This window comes from Pteropus medius, unplaced genomic scaffold, assembly GCF_902729225.1.
Source record: "Pteropus medius unplaced genomic scaffold, Ma_sr-lr_union100, whole genome shotgun sequence".
NCBI classification, from domain to species: domain Eukaryota; kingdom Metazoa; phylum Chordata; class Mammalia; order Chiroptera; family Pteropodidae; genus Pteropus; species Pteropus medius.
The window spans coordinates 42,378,423-42,400,049 of NW_024340849.1; the positions used below are offsets into that span (position 1 = coordinate 42,378,423).

The following is a 21,627-nucleotide window of genomic DNA, read 5'->3' on the forward strand; positions in this document are numbered from 1 at the left end:
CACAACAAGCAGGCCCCAGTCCAGCCACTTCAGCTTCCTGTTAGTATCGATACTGTTTCACTGTTTGGATCGATGACTCGAAATGTTCTGAGTTCACCAGAGCACGCACCATGAGACAAACAGAGGGTGAGCTCACCTTCCAAACATCTATTTAGCCAAGAGGGACACAACTCCAGCTTCTTCCTGTGGATCACCTGACCTCCAGGCTGATACCCAAATTCTGGTTCCAATTTCATCACTTGAGTCGTGGCTTTTCGGACTTGGTCAATAAGAGTTAAAACTAAACCAACGATTCTTAATCATCTACATGATTTTTCAAAGAAAAATGTTACTGTATTGTCGAACTTGTTCTCTATAGGCTAAGATAAAAATAAATGGTTGACTATTGAGAAAAACTACTTTTTAGTTTTGCATAGCACCTTCATTATCTTTTTTTTTTAAGGTGGGTAAATGGCATTTTTTTAAAGAAATAGAACAAAAAAATCATCAGATTTGTATGTAACCAGAAAAGACCCTGAATAGCCAAAGCAATCTTGACTAAAAAGAACAAAATTGGAGGTATCACACTCCCTGACTTCAAAACTATACTACAAAGTGACCATAATTAAAACAAGATAATATTGGCAGAAAAACAGACACACAGACCAATGGAAAAGAACTAAGAACCCAGAAATAAACCCACATATATATGGGCAAGTAATTTTTGACAAAGAAGCCAAAAATATACAATGGAGAAAAGAAAGCCTCTTCAAGGAAAACTGGAAAGCCAGGTGCAAAAGAATGAACTAGACTGCTATTTGTCGCCATACGCAAAAACTAACTCAAAATGAATCAAAGACCTAAATATTACACCTGAAACAATAAAATTCATAGAAGAAAACATAGGTACTAAACTTAAGGACCTTGGTCTTAGAAAGGGTTTTATGAATTTGACCTCAAAAACAAGGGAAGTAAAAGCAAAAATAAATGAATGAGACTATATCAGACTAAAAAGCTCCAACACAACAAAGAAAATCAAAGAGGCAACCAATCAAATGGAGAAGATATTTGCAAACAACATATCCAATAAGGGGCAATTATCCAAAATATACAAAGAACTCATGCAACCCGTACAACAAGAAAAACAATCCAATTAAAAAATGGGCAGAAACCTTAACAGACATTTCTCCCAAGAAGACAAACGGCCAATAGATATGAAAAGATTCTCAACTTCACTAGCTATTAGAAAAATGCAAATCAAACCCACAATGAGATACCTCACACCTGTTAGAATGGCTATTGTCAACAAGACAAGTAATAACAAGTGTCGGAGAGGTTGTGGGGGAAAAGGAACCCTCATACACTGCTGGTGGGAATGTAAATTAGTATAGCCACTATGGAAAACAATATGGAGGTTCCTCAAGATATTAAGAGAATTACCATATGACCCAGCAATCCTTCTTCTGGGTATCAAACCAAAAATTTGAAAACATTTATCCATAAAGAAATATGCACCTTGATGTTCACTGCAGTATTATTCACAGTGGCCAAGACATGGAAACAAACTAAAGTGTCCTTGAATAAATGACTGGATAAAGATGTGGTACATATCTACAAGAGAGTATTACTCAGCCATAAAAAAAGATGAAATACTGCCATTTGCAGTAACAGCATGAGAATATCATGCTAAGCAAAATAAGTCAGATGAAAAAAGTCAAGAACCATTTGATGTTACTCATATGTGGAATATAAAACTGAAAGCAACAAACAAACAAGACAAACGAACATTAACTTAGACACAGACAACAGTTTAGTGGTTACCAGAGAGAAAGGGGAAGAGAGAAAAGGGTACAAAGGGGGTCAAATATATAGTGCCACAAGGAGATCTGACTTTGGGTGATGAGCACACAATGCAATATACAGATGATGTATTACAGAATTGTACACTTGAAACCTATATAATTTTTATTAACCAATGTCACCCCAATAAATTGAAAAAAGGGGGAGGGAGCTGAATGCCTTTTTCCAAGATTTTAATCTCTCTGAAGAAAGTCTAGCTTAGGGAAACAAAGCTAAAATGCTATTCAGGAGTCAGAATCTGTTCAGATTCCATAGTTGATGATGATGCTCGGAAAATACATACCTTCTTTTTTTTTTCTATTAATAATCCCATAAGTATATGAAACTAGGTATAAAACATTTTTTAAAAAGATGTAAAGATTTAAAACTTCTTAACCTGCTTATTTGAAGCCGGGCTAAACTGGTTCAACAGAAATATCTTTATGCCACAAATTATATTCTGATTTTAACACAAAACATGAAAATAAACTACTCCCCCCAGTGGTCATACTGTAGAATAGCAAAATATTTCTACTGAACTACCAATGAAGATGTAAGAAAACTATTTTTGATTAGTAAAAAATCATAATAAAAATATATTTTAAAGCCTCAGTTACAAAAAATGCACAATCTCCACCATAATTATTCTATATTGAAGGAATTAACTCAAGTGCCTTTCTGCATTTTTCAAGGCTATCCACGCATGACAGAGACCCACACACCAAAGGACTAAAGCTCACCTGAAACAGTTCCTTGAGCCAGATGGCTCTCTTATTTACTACAAAATTTTTCTTCCCATATCTTAAAATTCACTGGTTACCTATGCAAACAATCCGAAAGTGACTGAAAGGGCTTCTTCAAAACCAAGAGAAAATTTCTCTTGATACCACTCTGAGGATTTTCCAACATTTGTAGTTTAATTGCTTATTGGATAACGGCTATCTACTTTATTCAAGTTCTAGTGTTTCATTATATCCTCATACGATCCCAAAACTCTAAAAAGGATAGCTACTAACTATTTCATTTGAGCTGTGAACGATCAAATGCAAACAGGTCTTTCTAGGAACAGAAGGGATAAAAAGGGTCTTCTGAGGTCAGAAGGCCCAGCTTAAAGTGACTCTCCCAAACGTAATCTTCTTGAAGACTTATATTTTACCTTTAAAATCAACACATTTTGCATTCTGCTCTGATATGTCTTTTTCTTAATATAAAAAACGACTAACTGGTTAAAGTTCAAGGGTTAATGTATGATGCTTACTATGTGACCTAGAATATCCTCAGTGTACATATCCCGGTTTAAGGAGTTTAGGACTAAACAATTTCTGCAGTCTAAACCTTCTGACACTAATATTCTAGGTCAAACTTTACCCAATATTTCGAGACCAGAGAGACAATATCAACAGCTGTCTGGCTGTAGCAATCAAGTCTACCTGCTTGAACATTAAGAAAATAAAGCTAAATAGCCCAATCGAGGACCAGAAGAGTCATGGCTTGATTTATTACAAATTCTGGACAATATTTCCAACAAAAGAAAGCCAAAACAAGTGAGAAAACATCTGCCCTGCTCAGAAACCCCATGGCGGCTGCCTGTGTGTGTGTGTGTGTGTCCATGTCATGTGAACGACCATTGTTTCTGTTGCAATGTTTGTCTTTTTCTTCTCTCATTTCCCCATCTAAATACCAGTTTGCAATGGTCATGTCCCCCATGCTAACACTCAGGGGTGATCCTAAGTATATACTTAACAATTTTATGTACTAGGGTTTTGTTGCTCCATTTTTTCATATCAGAACACTGACTGAGGCCAAGTGAAGGTACTCTGGAAACAATGTTGGGTTTCTCCACTCCAGGTCAGAAAGTGAGATGGCTTAAAATAGCCAAAGAAAACCGCAACAAATAACAAATGAAGTGAGCAAGAGTTCATGATATCATTAACAAATTCTAAAGAAAAATAAGCAAAAATTATCACAAATTATGAGATCAACATCATGTAGGGACTCAAGTCAGTCCTACTCTCATACTTTCCTTGACTCTTCAGAGGTTCTGCACATTTCTAACTAAAAATTTTAATTATTCTGTTGCTGTGATTTCACCTCTTTCAAACAATTACAATTTTTTTTTATTTAAAAAATATTTGTAATTAGCTGATACTCTCCCTCTCTGCCCTCTTCTTCCATATAAGTGAACTGTGACCGTAATGTTGACTACATACTTAGAAACCAGGAATTCAGCAATAATCTCTTGGATATGCAGTTTCTTGGGGAGAATGTAAAAATTCTATCATACATAAAATTCATACAATAATACATGAGGATTTCAAGAGATAAGTGTACAAAAACATAAACAACTGACATCTCATATACATAACTATCATCAAGAGTGAGAACCTGTTCATGTCTTACAGCTGCTACATGGAGAAGCCTGGCTATAAACCAAGTTCTGTCTGACTCCAGAGCCTTTGCTTTTAACCATACCATTGATGTTTCATTTACAATTTGTCTGCTATTTTATTAGTAGACTTAAAGAAAATGCCACCCAAGCAGCTGGGACCATCATTTTAATAAAGAATCATCATAAGTGCTGCTAAGAGTCAGCCAGACAGGACTGATGGGTGAGAGAATAAATTTTTGATTTGTAGTCTAAAATGGACCAAAAGAATCTAGCAACTCTGCAGTGCTTCTGTGGTCAACTCGCTCTCCTAATTGTTTCCTTTTCAAACCTCCTGTTTCTCAGCCTGACTGTATCCACATCACCCTTCCCTCCCCATTAGAATATGCAGCATTTCACATTCATCTATGCAGGTTCATTTGTGTTCTTAGGGAAATGAACAGGAAAAATGGATAAAATACATTGCTATAAGAATAACTTGAGAAATTTACTTTTTCAATACTTAGAAAATTCTAATGTTACATCTAAGTCTGTTACCAGATTTTAACTGGTATAATTTAAACAAAAATAATCAGAATGCTTAAATTATTGTCTTTCAGAAATTGAGTCTGCCTACTTCATCTAAAGTTCCCCTAAGATGTATAAGGAAAAGAGAAAAATAGTAGCGCTGGTACCCAGATTTATACATGACAAGAGTTATATTACACACATTCAGATGATCACAATTCCACGATAGCAGTAGTAGTTGCATTCTCCATCGAGGGTAAATCCTTAAGTCGGCTTTGTTACTCTTAGAGGTTAAATGTTGGCAACTTCTAAAATTTAACCTTGCAGTGTCAGGACACAATATAGGATCTGGGAAAGCAAAGAGGCATCTGAAAGGAACATTAGAAGAAAGGTTCCCCTCTTCTAAGGACACAGCGCCAATGAAATCAGAACAAGTGTGACATTTTATTACAATTCATTTTTCTTCCAGAGTCAACAACATACTTTATAAGGCTCTCTGAGGAACAGGATATTTAATTTGTGTAAAAATTTTTAGCCTTTCCAAAAAAATTAATTTTACTCAAGTATATAATATGGACTTTAATCATAAAACTTCTGGATCTGAAAAGGAATAAGCAAAGGTAATAAAAATGTTCATGAGAAACTGTATAGTAAACCAGTATTTATACTGAAACCATTCAAAAAAACACAATACTGGCAGCCTACTATTATTTATCTAGTATTTAACTGAGTCGCACTCTGGGGCTAGTCTTTTGCATACTATTACCTCTGATCTACACAACTTCTGTGAAAGACATATTTGCTTTATCCTTGTTTTTTATAGATGAAGAAATAGAGACTCACAAAGATTATGTGATATATACAAAGGTTATCAGCTAGTTTTTAAAAGTGCCAAAGCCAGGTACGAAAGCTAATCCACCTAGTTTCAAACCTCAAGCTGTCTTCCATAGTACCTTCTAGGACTTATTTCTTAAGATGGAACTCAGATTTAATGTGCTAGGTATTTTTAAAATCTCAAATACAATAAATCTAAAAGAATAAAATATCCAGGAATAAATTTAACCAAGAAGGTGAAAATATGCATATTTAAAATTATACAACATTGCTGAAAAAAACTGAAAATTGCCTAAGGAAATAGACATTTTGTGTTCATGAATACAAAGACATAATATTGTTAAGATGTTAATACTACCAAAACGATCTATAGAATCAACGCAATCCCTATCAAATCCCAATACTTTTTTTTTGCAGAAATACAAAGCCAGTTCTTATACTGATATGGAATTGAGAAGAGCCAAAACAATCTTGAAAAAGAACAAAGTTTCTGATTTCAAAACTTAGTACAGAACTACAGTAATCAAAACAATGTGATACTAGCATAAAAACAGACATTAAGACCAATGGAATAGAACTGAGAACCCAGAAATAAACCCAAACATCTATGGCCAACAGATTTTTGACATGGGTGCCAAGTTCATTCAACGGAGAAAGAATATGTCTTCAACATACGGCGCTAAGACAACTGGATTTCCACATACAAAAGTATGAAGTTGGAGCCCTACCTCACACCTCATAGAAAAATTAACTGAAAATGGATCAAAGACCTAAATATAGAGTTAAAACCATAAAACTCTTAGAAAAAAACATAGTAGTAAATATGTATGACTTTTGGTTTGGCAAATGATTTTTAGATATAAAACCAAAAGCATGAATAACAAAAAGTAGATAAATCAGATTCTCTCAAAATTTTAAACTTTTTTTTTTTTTTTGGATCAAAGGACATTATCAAGAAAGTGAAAAGAAAATATCTCCAAATCATATCTCTAATAAGAATTTAATATCCAGGATATAAAAATAACTTCTACAACTCAACAATGAAAAGACAAACCACCCAATTACAAATGGGCAAAAGGCTTCAATAACTGGCTCTTCACAGAAGATATATGAATGGCCAGTAAGTACATGAAAAGATGCTCAACATCAATCATTAGAAAAATGCAAAAGAGGGGAGGAGGGGGAGGTAGATAAGAGTCAAAGGGGTCAAATATTTGGTGGCAGAAAGAAATTTAACTTTGGGTCAACACACAATGCAATATACATATGATGTATTTTCGAACTGTACACTTGAAACCTATTTGATTAACCAATGTCACCCCAGTAATTTTTTTTTTTAAAGAAAAATGCAAATCAAAACCACAGTAAGATACTACTTCACACCCACTAGGATGGCTATAAAAAAAGAAACAGAAAGTAAGTGTGTTGAGGATGTAGAAATAATGAACTTTTGTGCAATTGAAACCTGGTAAGAATGTAAAATGGCACAGCCACTAGGGAAAATAATTTGGCAATTCCTCACAAAGCTAAAAATAGAATTATTCTATGATTCAGCAATACCACTCCCAGACATATATCCAAAATAACTGAGAACAAGGATTCAAATAGATACTTATAAACCAATGTTCATAGCAGCATTATTCACAATAGCTAAAAGATAGAATCCAACTTAGCTCTTGAATATACTCTTTACAGAAAGTGTACACACGAGCAGTACGCATGTATATCCACAGAACCACGATCTAATTTTGTGGTTTGAGGAACTGCTGGAACCCTTTCTATGGCTGGTATGTGGACCCTAAGTTAAGAACACCCCTGATTCTAATCCAAACTGTTATCTGAAAGATGAGAACATGCAGGTACTAAAAATTAGATTACTTCCCTGCTAAAGAATATAAATATGTTCAATTTAGCCTTACATCAAGTAATAACCACTCTTAAAATAAGAGTGTAGAATGTGCATAAATGTCATTCATTCATTCAGGAAGGATGCTGTTATGAAAATATTCATTTAATGAACATTTTCCCAGTATCTACTATATGCCAAGTGCCAGTACTGCCTTTAGTCCTGGGCAAGAGGGGCCTCTGCCCTTTAGAAGGCTCTGCAATATCATAAACCTAAAATCAAAAGACAGCATTTGTTTTTCTTCTTCTTTTCATAGCTAGGCAAAAACCCAGAAGTGTTCCAAAGAAGAAAGAAAGGTTAAGAGTTCTTTACTAAAAGTACTCTCTTGAGAATTATCAGTCCTACATTCATAGCCCTAGGTCAGGATGACAGGTGCCAGGTGGTCCAGAAGATGGTGCCAGGAGGTCTGGTCATGTCTGGTGGTCTGGATGATGGATGTCAGGAGGTCCGAATATGTAATCAGAGGGTTATCTGGAAGCTTGGTGTATGTACACATGTATATCCAGGCATCAACATAAGACTAGAAAGTTCAAAAAATTTAAGTTTCTAGGCTAGTTAGAACAAGAGTAAATCTTTACTCATGCCTCAAGCTTCATAATGTTAAATAATTTTAGCAGTTTGGTTAAAGTGACTCCATTTTATATATTTCCTGTCCACTTTTCCCTCAATATCATGGCTACTGTACAAAGTAACACCATTTGGCACTGTAGTTTTCTATTTAACACTATGAATACATCTTGTAATAAAAAAAAAATACTACAGCTAAAGTGAAAAAGAAACAATGAAATCTCTAGCACTCTATGTCTTCCACTTTTGTTTCTTATAATCTTTCCTCATAGAAATTACTTTGGTGGAATGCAGTTTTATGAAATGTTCAGCAAAATATTTTTCAATTGAATTTACTGGGGTAACATTGGTTAGTAACATATAAGTTTCAGGTGTACAAGATTATAATTCAATACCTGTGTTTCTGTATATTTGACCCCCTTCACCCACTTTGCTCTCCCCCAACCCCCTTTCCCTGGTAACCGCCATTCTATTTATCTATGAGTCTGTTTGTTTTGTTTGTTACTTTTTGTTTTATACTTCACATGAGTGAAATCATAGTTTTTGCCTTTTTCCTTCTGACTTATTTCACTTAGCATAATACTCTCAAGATCCACCCATGTTGTCACAAATGGCAATATTTCATGTTTTTATGGCTGGGTAGTATTCCACTGCAGTTACATTTTTTAATAGGAATACCAACAGTTTCCTTATTATCCATTTGTAATGGAGCACAAAACTGAAGAACTTAGGGTAATTAGATTTCACAGGTAAACTTTAGATTTATTAATAGCATGTCGCACCTGTTATTTAAATAGTAACATTTTTCATCATCAATTATCATCTACCACCCCACCTCAATAAACACTGCAGGGCTACAGAAAAGAACTATCTGCTCATAACCCAGGACAGTATGTATGTATTATGTATGTATGTATGTATGTATCTATCGAACATCATATATATATCCCAGAACAACAGAACCACATCTCATTCCTAGCTCCCCACCATCACACACAGAATCATTTGGTTTTACAGAGACCTTGCTACAGATACAAAGTTCTCTAAATCGGTTAGGAACTCCAAAGGCGATTATAATCTTTTGCATAACAGGTGCCAGATTCAACACTTCATGAATATGTACACTTCATTTTTGGAGATTTGTATTTTTCTAAACCTAACTGGAATTCAAAGGAAAGCAATAACAATCACCTTCGGGATGGCATCAGAATGCCAAGCCATTATGCTTATAACCCTTCAGTGTGCCAGGATAAAACCAAGACAGAGCCATGATATTAGTTCAACTCTGACAAACAATATGATTAACCTTATATATTGCATCAATCATTTTATGACTCCTGTATATGAAGAGGAGGATCTTCCCTGATTACTAGCAACACACTAATTCAAAAGAAAAGGAAATGAAAAAAGTAAGTATCAATCAATCAGCTTACTTAATTGATATAATAAAAATGACCAGAATTTCTCAGTTCCCATAACACAGTTTTTTCAAATACCTCCAATCTCTCTTGCATTTAACTCTTAGGAATTTGGCCCCACAGTTTCCCAGAGGGAAGTCTTCTAGATCAGAAAGCACAAATTCACTTCTCCACCCTTCTCTTTTGAACTGCCTGGGTTGACCTGTCTCAATTAAATATAACATGGCAACCAAGAGGCCAAGAAGCAGGGATATGAACTCCCGTACAGCCATACAGAGATCCTGCTCACAACTCCAGGCATCCCCGGAAGAAACCGCGGAGATAGGTGAGAGTCTTCTACCAATTCAATTAAAATACAGCTCAGATCTCATGACCTGCGTTATTTTGCACAGTGCTTACTGGGACCCCAGTAGAATTTTTAAAAATATGAGGAGAGGGACCTCCCTTTCCTGGATCTAGGAGGACATTTGGCTGGATAAAAGGAGAGGCTGTAGAGATAGCAGCCAAGTGCACCGCTACTGTCAGAGCCACCCATCATCACTCTGGTTTGAGCTGTGTCCTAGTTATGCATACCTCTGCAAAACAAATGTCAGGTAAGGCTGCACTTGTGTGTTATTGCAAGCCGACTTGCAAAATGAGCTCTTCAACAGGACAGAAGGACTTCCAAGAACAAAACCAAGTCAGTGAAGCAACATTTGAAATGGGGCAAAAGAAAGCCTGTTTCACTCACTGATCTTTTTAAAAGCAGCATCCACTTTGATGTGCCAAGAACTATTTGATTCTGTCCTAGGTTCAAGCAGTGAACTTGCTTGACAAGGTTCCTGTTCTCATAGCACTTAGATTCTAATGGAGGGAGAAAGACAACAAACAAAAAATAAGATTCTAGGCTATTATGAAGGAAATTAAAGAAAGTGATGCTGTTAGAAACTAAGGTAAGAAGGGCAAGAAGGGGCTACTTTAGGGAAAGGGCTTAGGGAGCCAAAAACAAACTGAATGACAGAATTTAAAAAAACAAACTCCAGGAAGGCTCACATCTGAAAAAGAAATAGGATATAATTAACATGGGAGATACAGCACTAGAAGTTGGCAATCGTTTTCACAAAACTATGCTGTGATATACTTAGGATTTACTTTCTCACAAGATACTGCTGCTATTCTTTCTTTAGTCATTTTGCCAACCTTCAAATTACTTTAGAAACAAAACAAGAGTGGAAAATGAGGTGACTCAGATACTAAGTTAAACATTCAGGAAACCAGCAGAAACTTTCTCAGTCACACAAGTCTGAACAAAAATCTTCAGTCGTAATCTATAAATTACTTCCTGAGAGTTGCTTTCTGATCTTCAGTGAAGATCGATGTGACTAAAAACATCTTACATCTTAAAAAATACTACTATGACTAGACATTCTGCTAAACACAGCAGATGTCACACACTCCATCTTTATTCTCTCTTAAAACTCACTATTATGAATTAAACTGTGTCCCCAAAAGTGGTGAGGTTGAAGTTCTAAACCTCAATACCTCAAGATGTGACCTAATTTGGAAACAGAATCTTTACAGAGGTAAGTAAGTTAAAATGAAGTCATTAGAGTGGGCCCTAAACCTTACAAAAAAGGGAAATTTGGACAAAGAGACAGATACATATATACTGGAAGAATGCCATGTGAAGATGAAGGCAGAGATCAAGGTGCTGCATCTACAAGCCAAGAAATACTGAAGATTGCCAGCTAACAGTCAGAAGCTAGGAGAGAGGAATGAACAGATTGTCACTCACATCCCTCAGAAGGAACCAACCCTCTGGCACCTTGATCTTCAGACTTCCAGCCACCATAACTGTGACAATAAATTTCTGTTGTTTAAGCCACTCAGTTCGTGGTACTTTGTTAGAGCAGCTTTAACAAACTAATACACTCACCAACGTAACAGTAAAGAAATATACAAGAGGTAACTCACGAGTACAAACAGAATGGTTAGAAGAAATGAAAGAGATTATTATTGAAGGATGAAAAATAGATGAAGAAAAAAAAAAAAGACCAGAAAGTAAGGAAGCGCTCAAAACAAAAGCCCACATTAGTGGAAGTATGTCAAAAAAACATGACAACTACAAGAAAATTTCCCAGAGTCAAAGTCATGATTTCCCAAATTGAAAGCTCCCATCAAGTGCCCAGGACAAAGGATAGAGAGGTACCTGCACTGGCTGTGGGCTCCACCATAGGCAGTCAGGAAAGAAAAATGCCAAAAGACAATGTTAAAGGTTACCAGGTTTCTCTAAGGGCAAAGGATTAAGAAATATCCATGATGGCAGGGCTATGCAAAGCAGGGTGCACATCATGCTTTCAATCATCCCTATAAAGGCCACTCCCACAAGGGTGAAGCCTCACCAGGTCTGAGAAGCACCCACTCACTACATTCTATTTTTATGACCTTCTGACCTACAGAGATTGGTGACATACCTGCCTGCTAACCAGGTGCAGGTGTACAAAACAAGGCCAGGACTATGGGTTCACCAGGAAGCCAGATGAGGAGGGCACTTCCCAGGTGTTCCAGTCACTCCCTGACCATGAATAGTCCAAGGACAGAGGCTACAAATCACAAATGAAGGCACTTTATCAAGAGATGAGAAAGTAAGAAGAGACTTTAAAAAGAGATGTAGTAAAAGGTACTAAACCAACAACAACTTGGGAGAAGGGGAAAGGATGACAGAAAAGAAAGTAGAAATTTAAAAGCTTGAGACTTCTCAAAAAAAAAAAGCAATTTCTCAAAAGTAACAATTCAAAATTCTAAAGGAAAACTATTTCCATTCTGGCATTCTACAGCCAGCCTACCAATTAAGTATGAGGCTAGAAAAAATTTCCACACATGTAAGATCTCAGAGAAGTGACCTTCCATGAGCCCTTTCTCAAAAAGCTAAAGGATATGCCTACCAAAATGAGAAAGCATGCAGAGAGAGGAATATCTAGGGAAGAGGACTCAATACCGAGGAGAAATTAACAGATTCAAGTGAAGTGTTGACTGCACTGAGGAATTTTGCAGTAGTCAGAAATTGGGGGCTTGATTTTGTGACTGGTACTAAGAAATGAGAACCAACAAAGGTCAAGTCCAGAGAAAAGAAAAATTTGAACTGGTGAAGAAATTAAATCACTGCATATGCTTGTTTTGAATAATATTCAGTCATGAAAATAAATACTGAATATTGAAGAAATAAAAAATTATGATACTATTATATTGGGAGGACAGAAGGAAATCTGTATACGGAGGATTATATAAGAGATGAATCCTCATCTTGTATAGTAGGAAATCCACAGACAACGTCTAAAATCGAAAAACCATAGATGATTGGCTAAAGAAGCTATGGTACATATATACAATGGAATATTACTCAGCCATAAGAAGAGATGAAATACTGTCATTTGCAACAACATGGATGGACCTTGAAATAATCATACTAAGCAAAATAAGCCAGAGAGAAAAAGTTGAAAGTCACATGATATCACTTTTATGTGGAATATAAATCTAAAAGCAACAAATGAACAAGACAAACAAACAGAGACACATGGACATGGACAATGGACTACTGGTTACCAGAGGGGAGAGGGAGAGGAAAGTAGAAAAAAATAAAATAAAAAATAAAGTAAAAAATTCAAAAAAAATAAAAATAAAATCGAAAAACCAAGCTATAGTACTATAAGCATACAAACATGGAATTACATCCCACAAGAAACCAGTAAGAGAGGTGAAAGAAGTTGCTTCTAATAAGCAGTAATCAGCAGTGAGGAAGAGACTGGTGTTTTTCATTACATATCTCAAAGTACTACTATCTGAATTTTTGAAGTATATATTAAAAAAAAAAAACCTTAAAAATTAAAGATGAACAGAACTATCATGAGATGCAGTCTTATGAAAAAGAACTATATTTACAGAATCAAAACCACTAGGGAAAAGGAAAAAAAAAAGTAAATATGAGCACTGTGGGTTTTGTTTTGCTTTTAATTAGAAAAAGCTCTTTTCCAACTCTCAGCATCAGCATCTGTGGTCCATTTGAGTTTTAGGTATATCTCATTAACAAGACAAAACAAATGAAATTTAAATATTACCAAAGTTCCTATTAAGTTATCTAGTCCACTTACTTGGGGTAAGAAAATGTCCTAACACAAAAGCCCTTTTCTAGTCTATGGCAAGGATACCAGCAAAAGATTTAGCCAAGGTCATTTAAAAGGATGACATTCAGAAGATTAAAAAATCAGCCACCGTCACAATAGAGGTATATTTGTTTTTCAACTAGTAGAGAATAAAATTTCATGTAATCTAGGAAATTTTTCATAAAATCAATTATTAAAGTTTATAGAAAACTGTTAATTACTTAACAACTTCATGAACAAGTCGGCAACAGGATTTTTTTTCTTCCAGTTAAACATTCATCTACATTATATACACTATGTAGAAGACAGCTCTGCTTTCTAGATACAAAGATATGGCTCCAGCAAGAGGCCTGGACAACAAAATTCATAGATGAACTCTGATGGTAAAATTCACAAGGCTTAAATTTATAAACATACATAATGTATTAGACTTGTATACAATATTACTAACTCATAAAAGTGTGTTTCCTATTTTGACTCTACAAAAATAAAAATTCTGGGTCAAGATAGAAAATTTAAGCAAGCACATGAAGCAATCATATTTTTGAGACATAAACATTTTCCAACTAAACATACTCTCATGCTAAAAATATAAGCACAGAAGCTTTCTCCAAGATATTTTCTGTGACTCACTTTCAATCACTATTGCTAGTACTCCCTTCTCAATCCCTCCCTATCACAGTTTTATAAAAGTCTGCTTTATATAGAAGTAGACTTAATTCCCTTACAGGATTATAAGCTACTTCAGGGCAAGAGAGATGTTCTATTCACTTTTTTGTACTTTGCCCCCATGCCTTTCCATACTGTCTGTCATCTGGTCTGGTTAGAGCTCCTAGCCTGTCACCCTGCCTCTGGATCTCTAGATAGCTTGTGGCTCTGGTTTAATGTACAACCTTATCTAATCCTCAGAATTGACCCATCGGTAGGTATTGTTATCTCCATATTACAGATGATACCAAAAGTATATGCATGAATTTGGGAATTCCTGAAGGTCTATGAATGTATTTGTTTAATGAGAGGTTGAGGTTCTTCTTTATTGAAGAGTTGATAAATAGCAAATTATTCTTTTTTTTCAATTATAGTAAAACTCTAATAAAGAGCCTCTCATTTACACATGTAGTTATCAAGTGAGTCAAATGATACAGTGAAGGAAACACCAAAAACCAAATCTGTTCAAAAACTCAAGCTCAGATGCTAAACAATATTAGGGGTTTCAGCTCGCTACCCACAATGTGATGGGCCAAGGGCTCCTGAATGGAGTAATAAGCTAGAAGCTCTGTCCATGTTGTAACTCAGTGCTCCTACTTCCAGTCTGGTCTTATGTAAACCAGTGATTGTAGAGTACAATTCTCAAATCAGGAATAGTCAAAAATACCAGGGAAAATTCTTGAAGAAGCTATCATGTTGGATTATGACACACCATGTCTCAAAAAGTCCAACTGAGTCCATTCCTCTTTCCTAACACTAAACAGAACTGCTTTCCTCTCAGGCTGAGCCTGACAGCAATATTTAGCTAGAATTCAGGGACCAAGTTTTAAATACTTGGTCCCAAACAAGCAGTGATGTGTTTGCACTGTGGAAGGCAGGCAGAGGAACTTCAGCTTCACTCTTTCCACAGCAGGCACCAAGTAGGCATGGTGGGACCAAATCACCTCCACTGTTTACTTGGCTGTTATTTCTCTCTCTAGCACAGCTAGATTTGCATACATATATGATTCATAGAAATCCAAGGACCCTATACAGCAGGTGCTATTCTATTAGCAGTTTATAGATGCTGAACTTAAGAATTCTCCAGTTCTATCTAATAAGTCAAAACAAAATCCTAATATTGATTTAAGCATGTCTAATAGATGCACAAGAATTCTTATAGATCCTGGGCAGTGTGCTGGCACAGGTGCAGAGGCACTGGAGTGAGGCCACTGCCACAATACTGTTGTGTGCCTTTGGCAAATCTCTTTCAGCTTCAGTGTCTTCACCTAGAAAATAAAGATGTTATCTCTACCTTGCAGAGTTGTTGTAACTCTTGAGATAATTTATGTAAAACACAATGCTTCACCCAAAGGTGTTCAATCATGTAACTATAATAATGGCAATCTTTCGCAAACATTAAACACCTCCTAGAAACATTTAGCGTTCCTGCAAAGTATGAGCACCATTTTACAGACTAAGAGTCTCTGTGGATAAAGTAAATAAATGTTATGTCTATAATGTCAAATTGGTACCTATAATTCATCTAAAAAACATTAAGAGAGTTTAAAGAAATATATGTGGACAGACGCTTTAGGATATTTTACAAAGAAAAAAATAATTACACTTCACATCCTAAAATAAACAGAAAGTATATTCCCATGGTTCTTCAGTAAACCCAAACATTCCTTGACTTATGGTAGTTCAGAAGAAAGGCATCATTTTACCAGGATCAAAAATTTACAAACTCAACTTTTGGGGAAAATACCATACCACATTCAAAGAGCATCAATTCAGTTTTTAATTCACATTAATGATCTGAAGGTTTTGCTGTCTCATGGTCGATAATACAAAATCATATCAAATTATCAGATATCTATATACTGAACAGATTATTCCAAAATACCTTTTAAGGTATTCTGAACACTTCTCTTTTAAAATAAGTTAAACATCAAGTCTATTCCACAGCTGGACACATCTATCTTGCTAGGAGCAATAACAGTCACTTCATAATGCATTAAATAAATTAGAACCATTCTGGCTATTGTATAACTCCTTTGTTTATTCAGAGTTATAAAAAGTCTTTTAAGTAGATTTCAATTCCAGATTAACCAATGAACTTTTTGTTTATAATTATGATACTTTCTATTAAGAAAGCCTCTTACTATCGATTTAAAAATAGATGTTTAATTATTCTTCCTATTATATTTCAGAAATAGGTAAATGCAGAAATTCAATTGGTCATTAAAGAAGTTATTTGGTATCAAATTCGCATCTTTTTTCGTGCAGTAAAATCGCTAGTTCCAACTTTAGCGTTTCTGAAAGGTATTTTCCTTATCCCCAACTTCTCCTCTTCATCTAATAACTACTTAGTTATAGCCGCCAAAACCAAAAATAAATTTAAACCTACATCCTGGTACCCCTCTCTTTGAAATATTAGTCTTTAATAATCATGTTTCTTAATCTTTTCAAATCCATGTCCCTTTACACTCCGTATAATGTTACTTAAAATTTCAACTAAATTAACAAGTAACCAAAAATTTAAAATTCAATACAGTGGAAGAAAGTATACCAGACCGTCAAAGTTTCCAAAGCACTGCAAACAACAGGCCTCACAGCTGTTCCAGCTTATTCGATTTGAGCTCCCTCTGCACATGAACCTATTAAGATTCACCCATTCCTCTTTTCCCCCTTTGTAGCTACTTTAAAATCAACAGATGCTCTGTCCCCACAATACTCAAAGGTGCCCATGTTTAAACATTCCTTCCTCCCCTCCTCAAATTCTACTTTTTCTACTAGAATCTGGCAAACCTTTAAAGCTAGCTTCTTACTATTTCCATTCAACATTCTCCATCTCTCTCCTACTCCACCCCTTAGTTCAATGTTTACAGAAAGCAAAGGAGGAAAACTGGCATTGATGCAAGCCACAGGGAGCACCTGAAAATTAAGGAGAAAATAGTTCTTTATTCTAATACCGATTAACAGTGAGAAAAAAGCCAGATGACTTTAGAACGGGCACAAAATTACAACATCAACACATGTAAAGAGGTGTGCCTCCTATAGCTGTAGTTAATCAAGGAAAATAAGAACGAAGAAAATGATTAAATGTTTGAGGCAGGTGGAAATGGTAGTGAGAAACTGAATTGAGAGAACTGAGATGAGAAATTTAGATTTGCTAAAACAGGTGAGAATGCATCATTGTAGATTCTTAAACAGGAAGGATTAAAAAGATACTAGAAATTGAAAACAACTTAGAATTTATAAATCACTTTAAATTTTATTTATACTCTGCCTGGTTGAAAAAATAATTTAAAGTAATTCAGACAAATATACATACTACTAAACAATAAAATTAAGATAAGGGAATTGGAACAAAGAGTGAATAAGAAATGAAATAAAGGCAATAGAATCAGTTACTGTTTATAAAATTAACTAGAGAAGTCTTTCTAAACTTTCAAATATGCCCAATAAGTCAGATAAAGGCAATCCACCAGCTACCCAAACATCACAAGGTGTGCTTTCCTATGAATCAATGTTTCTCTTCCAAAGCTGCAGGAGAGCCTAATTTGGATGATTCATGTTGAAAATATATGACAATAAAGTTCTAAATTCAAAGATTATAAAAATAGGTACCACATTCTAAATGGATTTTTATAAGATCACTTTCTAGGAGTTCCACCTCCCACTTTTCTAATACATTTATGCAGCCTTCTCAATTATATAGTCGACCTAAATAATGCAAAAATAATTTTTAAAGATCCCACTTCTAACAATCATATAGCACCTTGTCTTTCAGCCACTCTTTGTGCAGAGGTGAAATGAAGATAGGAAAAGGAGCTAATGCTGACTGTTTGGCTATGCCTTACAAGTTAAATGATTTCTGGTTCCTTTCTTCCTCGTTTCTTAGTAACAATTTTAACAACAATCTAAATTGACAAATAGGATCATTGAAATTTAGCACTGAAAGGCTTTAGAGGAAAATGAATCTAAACTGTAGTCGAGTGAATCAAATGAGAAAAAAATATATACTTTATCATCATTCTAATCCTAAAAGTCACATTAAGGGCTTTATAAACATCGCACCACACTTCATCTCCTAATGGATTCTTTTTGTTGCTCCTCTCTCTTGATAGACTTGAAAACTTAGAGCAGAATCATCCAGTTGCAGGATTTCAGAGCAAGAGGACACCTGTTGCTGGTCAGGAACAGCTGCCCCAGGTGAGGACTGCAGAGCTGGAGTGGCCCCACTACACACAGGTTGCCACTGACTGTGGAAGATACCTAACTGCTTCATCTGGACCCCAAGAGTGAGCAATTTTCCCTCACAAGTTTGTCTTGAAGAGTACAGGGCTGTAAAGTGTTTAGTGTTTATAATAGTGTGTTACTAAAATAAAGAATCAAGCAGACGGCAAGGGAGGTGGATTCTAAAAAGCACAGCTAATTGCTAGCAAAGCCACCAAGGCAACTTCTTATCCAAAAGCCTTCTTACCAAGATATAGCCATTAAGCTTACTGCTCCAGCCTGCAATAAATATCTTCAAAGGTTTAATAAGATCATTTATATAGGATTCTGCCAACTGGAGGCTCCACCTACCAACTTGTGAGTTGTTTCATCATGAAGAAAGCAAATGATAGGTCAGAAGCCTCCCAGGCTCAGCCAGAAGTATAACAATTTACTTATAAATGATGGGAATAAAATAGATAAAAACAGGCTTTCAAAATAAAGGTCCCAAACCACTGACTAGTGATTCAGGGCAAGTCAATATGTGCATATGTACAAACACATAGTTACAGCCGCTGGGGTCAGAGCAAAAAGGAAAGGATTTAAAGATGGTCAGACTTAAGTTGGATTTAAATAAAAACTTCCTGATTTAGGTTGCTAAGCACCTAAGAGAGGTAGCTAAAACTACCTAACAAGACAAAGCTTCAGGCTAAGTGTTGCTGTGCTGCTATATATGAGGAAATATGCATACAAAGAAGCATACCCAGAAGAAATAGCTGTTGACAGAGAACCAAGCTATATTTAAACTGAATATTAATATTTAAACTAGACATTGCAAAATGTTCACTGAAATAATCATCAGCTTAATTTAACATTTCACTACAACTAATGCTTGGCACTGCCAGGATTATTCATCCAAAGTTCACAATTCAGTAAAGCTGAGTGAACTCATTCAGGAAGTGCCACCAGCTCTCAGGTCACTGGTAAGGACAACCCGTCTGCTGCTTCCTACCTTTATCCAATAAACCAAGGCTCTGCTAAAAGCCCCCTCAGCGTTTGGTACCAGGCAGAAATCAAAGTCTGGCCTTCAACGATTCCTGGTGTAGCGGAGAAGACAGTCCAATTAGTAAAGCAAAAATTACAATACAGGGTGATGAGTACCTTTATTGCTACAAGAAACCCTAGTGAAGGACAAAGCTATTTGCTATTTGCTTAAGAGTGGCTTTACTATAGTGTTCAATGGTTTTTTCACACTCCCATTGCCAGTTCCTCTTAAATGTAAAGCATTTGGTTCTGAACGGTGCCATCAAATACTAAAACAGAACCTATCATCTTTTGTAGCATTCTACGGCCTTCTCTATCAACATATGGACACGAAGATACTTCAGTCTGATATACAACAAACTGCACATTTATTTGAAAAGAAGCCATACATATTGCCCAATGGCTCTTTCACAGGTAGCTTTAGACTGCTTTTCACACTAGGGCCAGATATGGCCTAAGGATGACTCCCTTCGGGAAAAGTGAGAATGCTCTAAGGGACCAGCCAAGGGAGGGCTAAGTCACCGGAATCTTTCCCATGAACCATGCTGTGGGCTCTGCCCATCCTCATCTCCGCATCACCTGCCACTTTTTATTCTTAAGCTCCTAAGAACAACCCATATCAGACTACCAATTTAGAAACCATTATAGGTCACTAAATAATTTGTAAGTATTTCAAAATATATTTCAGAACTGACTTTGTATTGTCAAAGCATTATGAATGAGTGAGGCCAAGTTTTAACAAATGGTAACATCGAGCATCTCTACTGGGCAAGGAGCTTCAACACGGGCTGGCTTGACATCAAGGTAAGAGACTCTTTATCAATTAAAAAAACAGGTTTGAAAAATAATCCCCAAATATGCATTTAAAATTATTCTAGCGACTGTTAAATAATCCTTCAGAGCATTTCCAAATAGTCAAGAGTTCCAGCACTTTCTGTAAGGAAGTATGATCTTTTCCGTCCTGTTCTTCATTAGTATGCCTTCAAAATATCACCTCAAATTTTCAGTGAGAGTAGTAGCAGTGTTAATTTATTCAGGCGAGTGGAGAAAACAGTGACCCGCCGGGGTTAAAAGTTTCGAGAGAAGCCCTCAGTGTAAACTGTATTTCAGCAAGTTCAATACACATTAAGACTGCCCGAGAAGAGGGGGTTTAAGAGAAAAACAACTCATACTTGGGATCCGGTCTACAACCTGGAGGTGGAGATGCCGGGCGAACAAACGGCCCCAGAGCAATAACAGCAACTTCCCAGCCCCGGCCTCACCGCGGATCACGTGCCACAGCCACCCCCTCCCCCAGGGCCGGAGGCGGGATGGAGACTCGGCCTCCCGTGGCACTTTCCTCGCCGTGACCGACTTGGCCAAGCCTCACTTCGGCCTCAGCTCGAGCCTCCACGCCAGAAACCCGAGCGGTGGGGGGTGTCTAAAGTGACCGTCGCCTCGGGAAGCGGCGGAGGCACCGAATTTTTCAGCCTTCATGTCCTCCCATCATGTTCGCCCGCCAGCCCCCGGCTCGCCCCTCAGCCCACCCCGCGAGCCCGTCCCGCCACGGCGCCGCATCTACGTGACGGCGAAGGCGCGGGCAGGGGCCGCTCGGCCCGTGCTGCCCTGGAGGGTCCCGGCCTCCAGCAGGACAGCCCCGTGCCGTGCTGGAGCCCCCACGTCACCCCCGGGCGCTGACACGACGCCGCCGCGGAGGCCGACCCGCGGTGGAGGGCGGTGCGAGGGCGCGAGGACTCCGTCCCGGCGCCCGCTTACCTGCAGCGGCTCGGCTCCCGGCCGGCGCCCGCGGACAGCAGAAGGGAGACGGCGGCTGGACCGAGACAGCGAGGACCAGCGGGAGAGGACGGGCTCACGGGAAGCTGAGGGGGCGGGGCCGCCCGGGAGCGCGCGGAGCTCCGGCACCCGCCGCCGCCGCTACTTCGGAAGCCGCCTGGGCCGCAGCCGAGCCAGGCGGCCCGCATGAATGGGACGCGGCGGCGGCAGCGGCCGAGAGGCGGGCGGGCGGCACGCAGTCCCCGCCCCTATCACGTGATGGCCGCGCTGCACCGCCCCCTCCCGGCTTCCCTCCTGGGCCCGCAGCAGTCCAGCGCGGCGACTCCG

General features: G+C 37.4%; 1 protein-coding gene across 3 annotated transcripts in view; it reads right to left on the bottom strand.

The window, feature by feature from the left end:
* LPIN2 (lipin 2) overlaps nt 1-21,415 on the bottom strand; it is a 76,795-nt gene extending 55,380 nt beyond the window's left edge. The window contains exon 1 of one of the 3 annotated variants that reach the window (XM_039845231.1): nt 21,283-21,415. The gene's annotated coding sequence lies outside the window, so the exon portion shown is untranslated. Of the gene's footprint in view, nt 1-136; nt 156-21,282 lie in introns of those variants that run through there. The other 2 variants (XM_039845241.1, XM_039845236.1) reach the window with 2 other exon arrangements.
* Between the last annotated feature and the right edge of the window lie 212 nt (nt 21,416-21,627).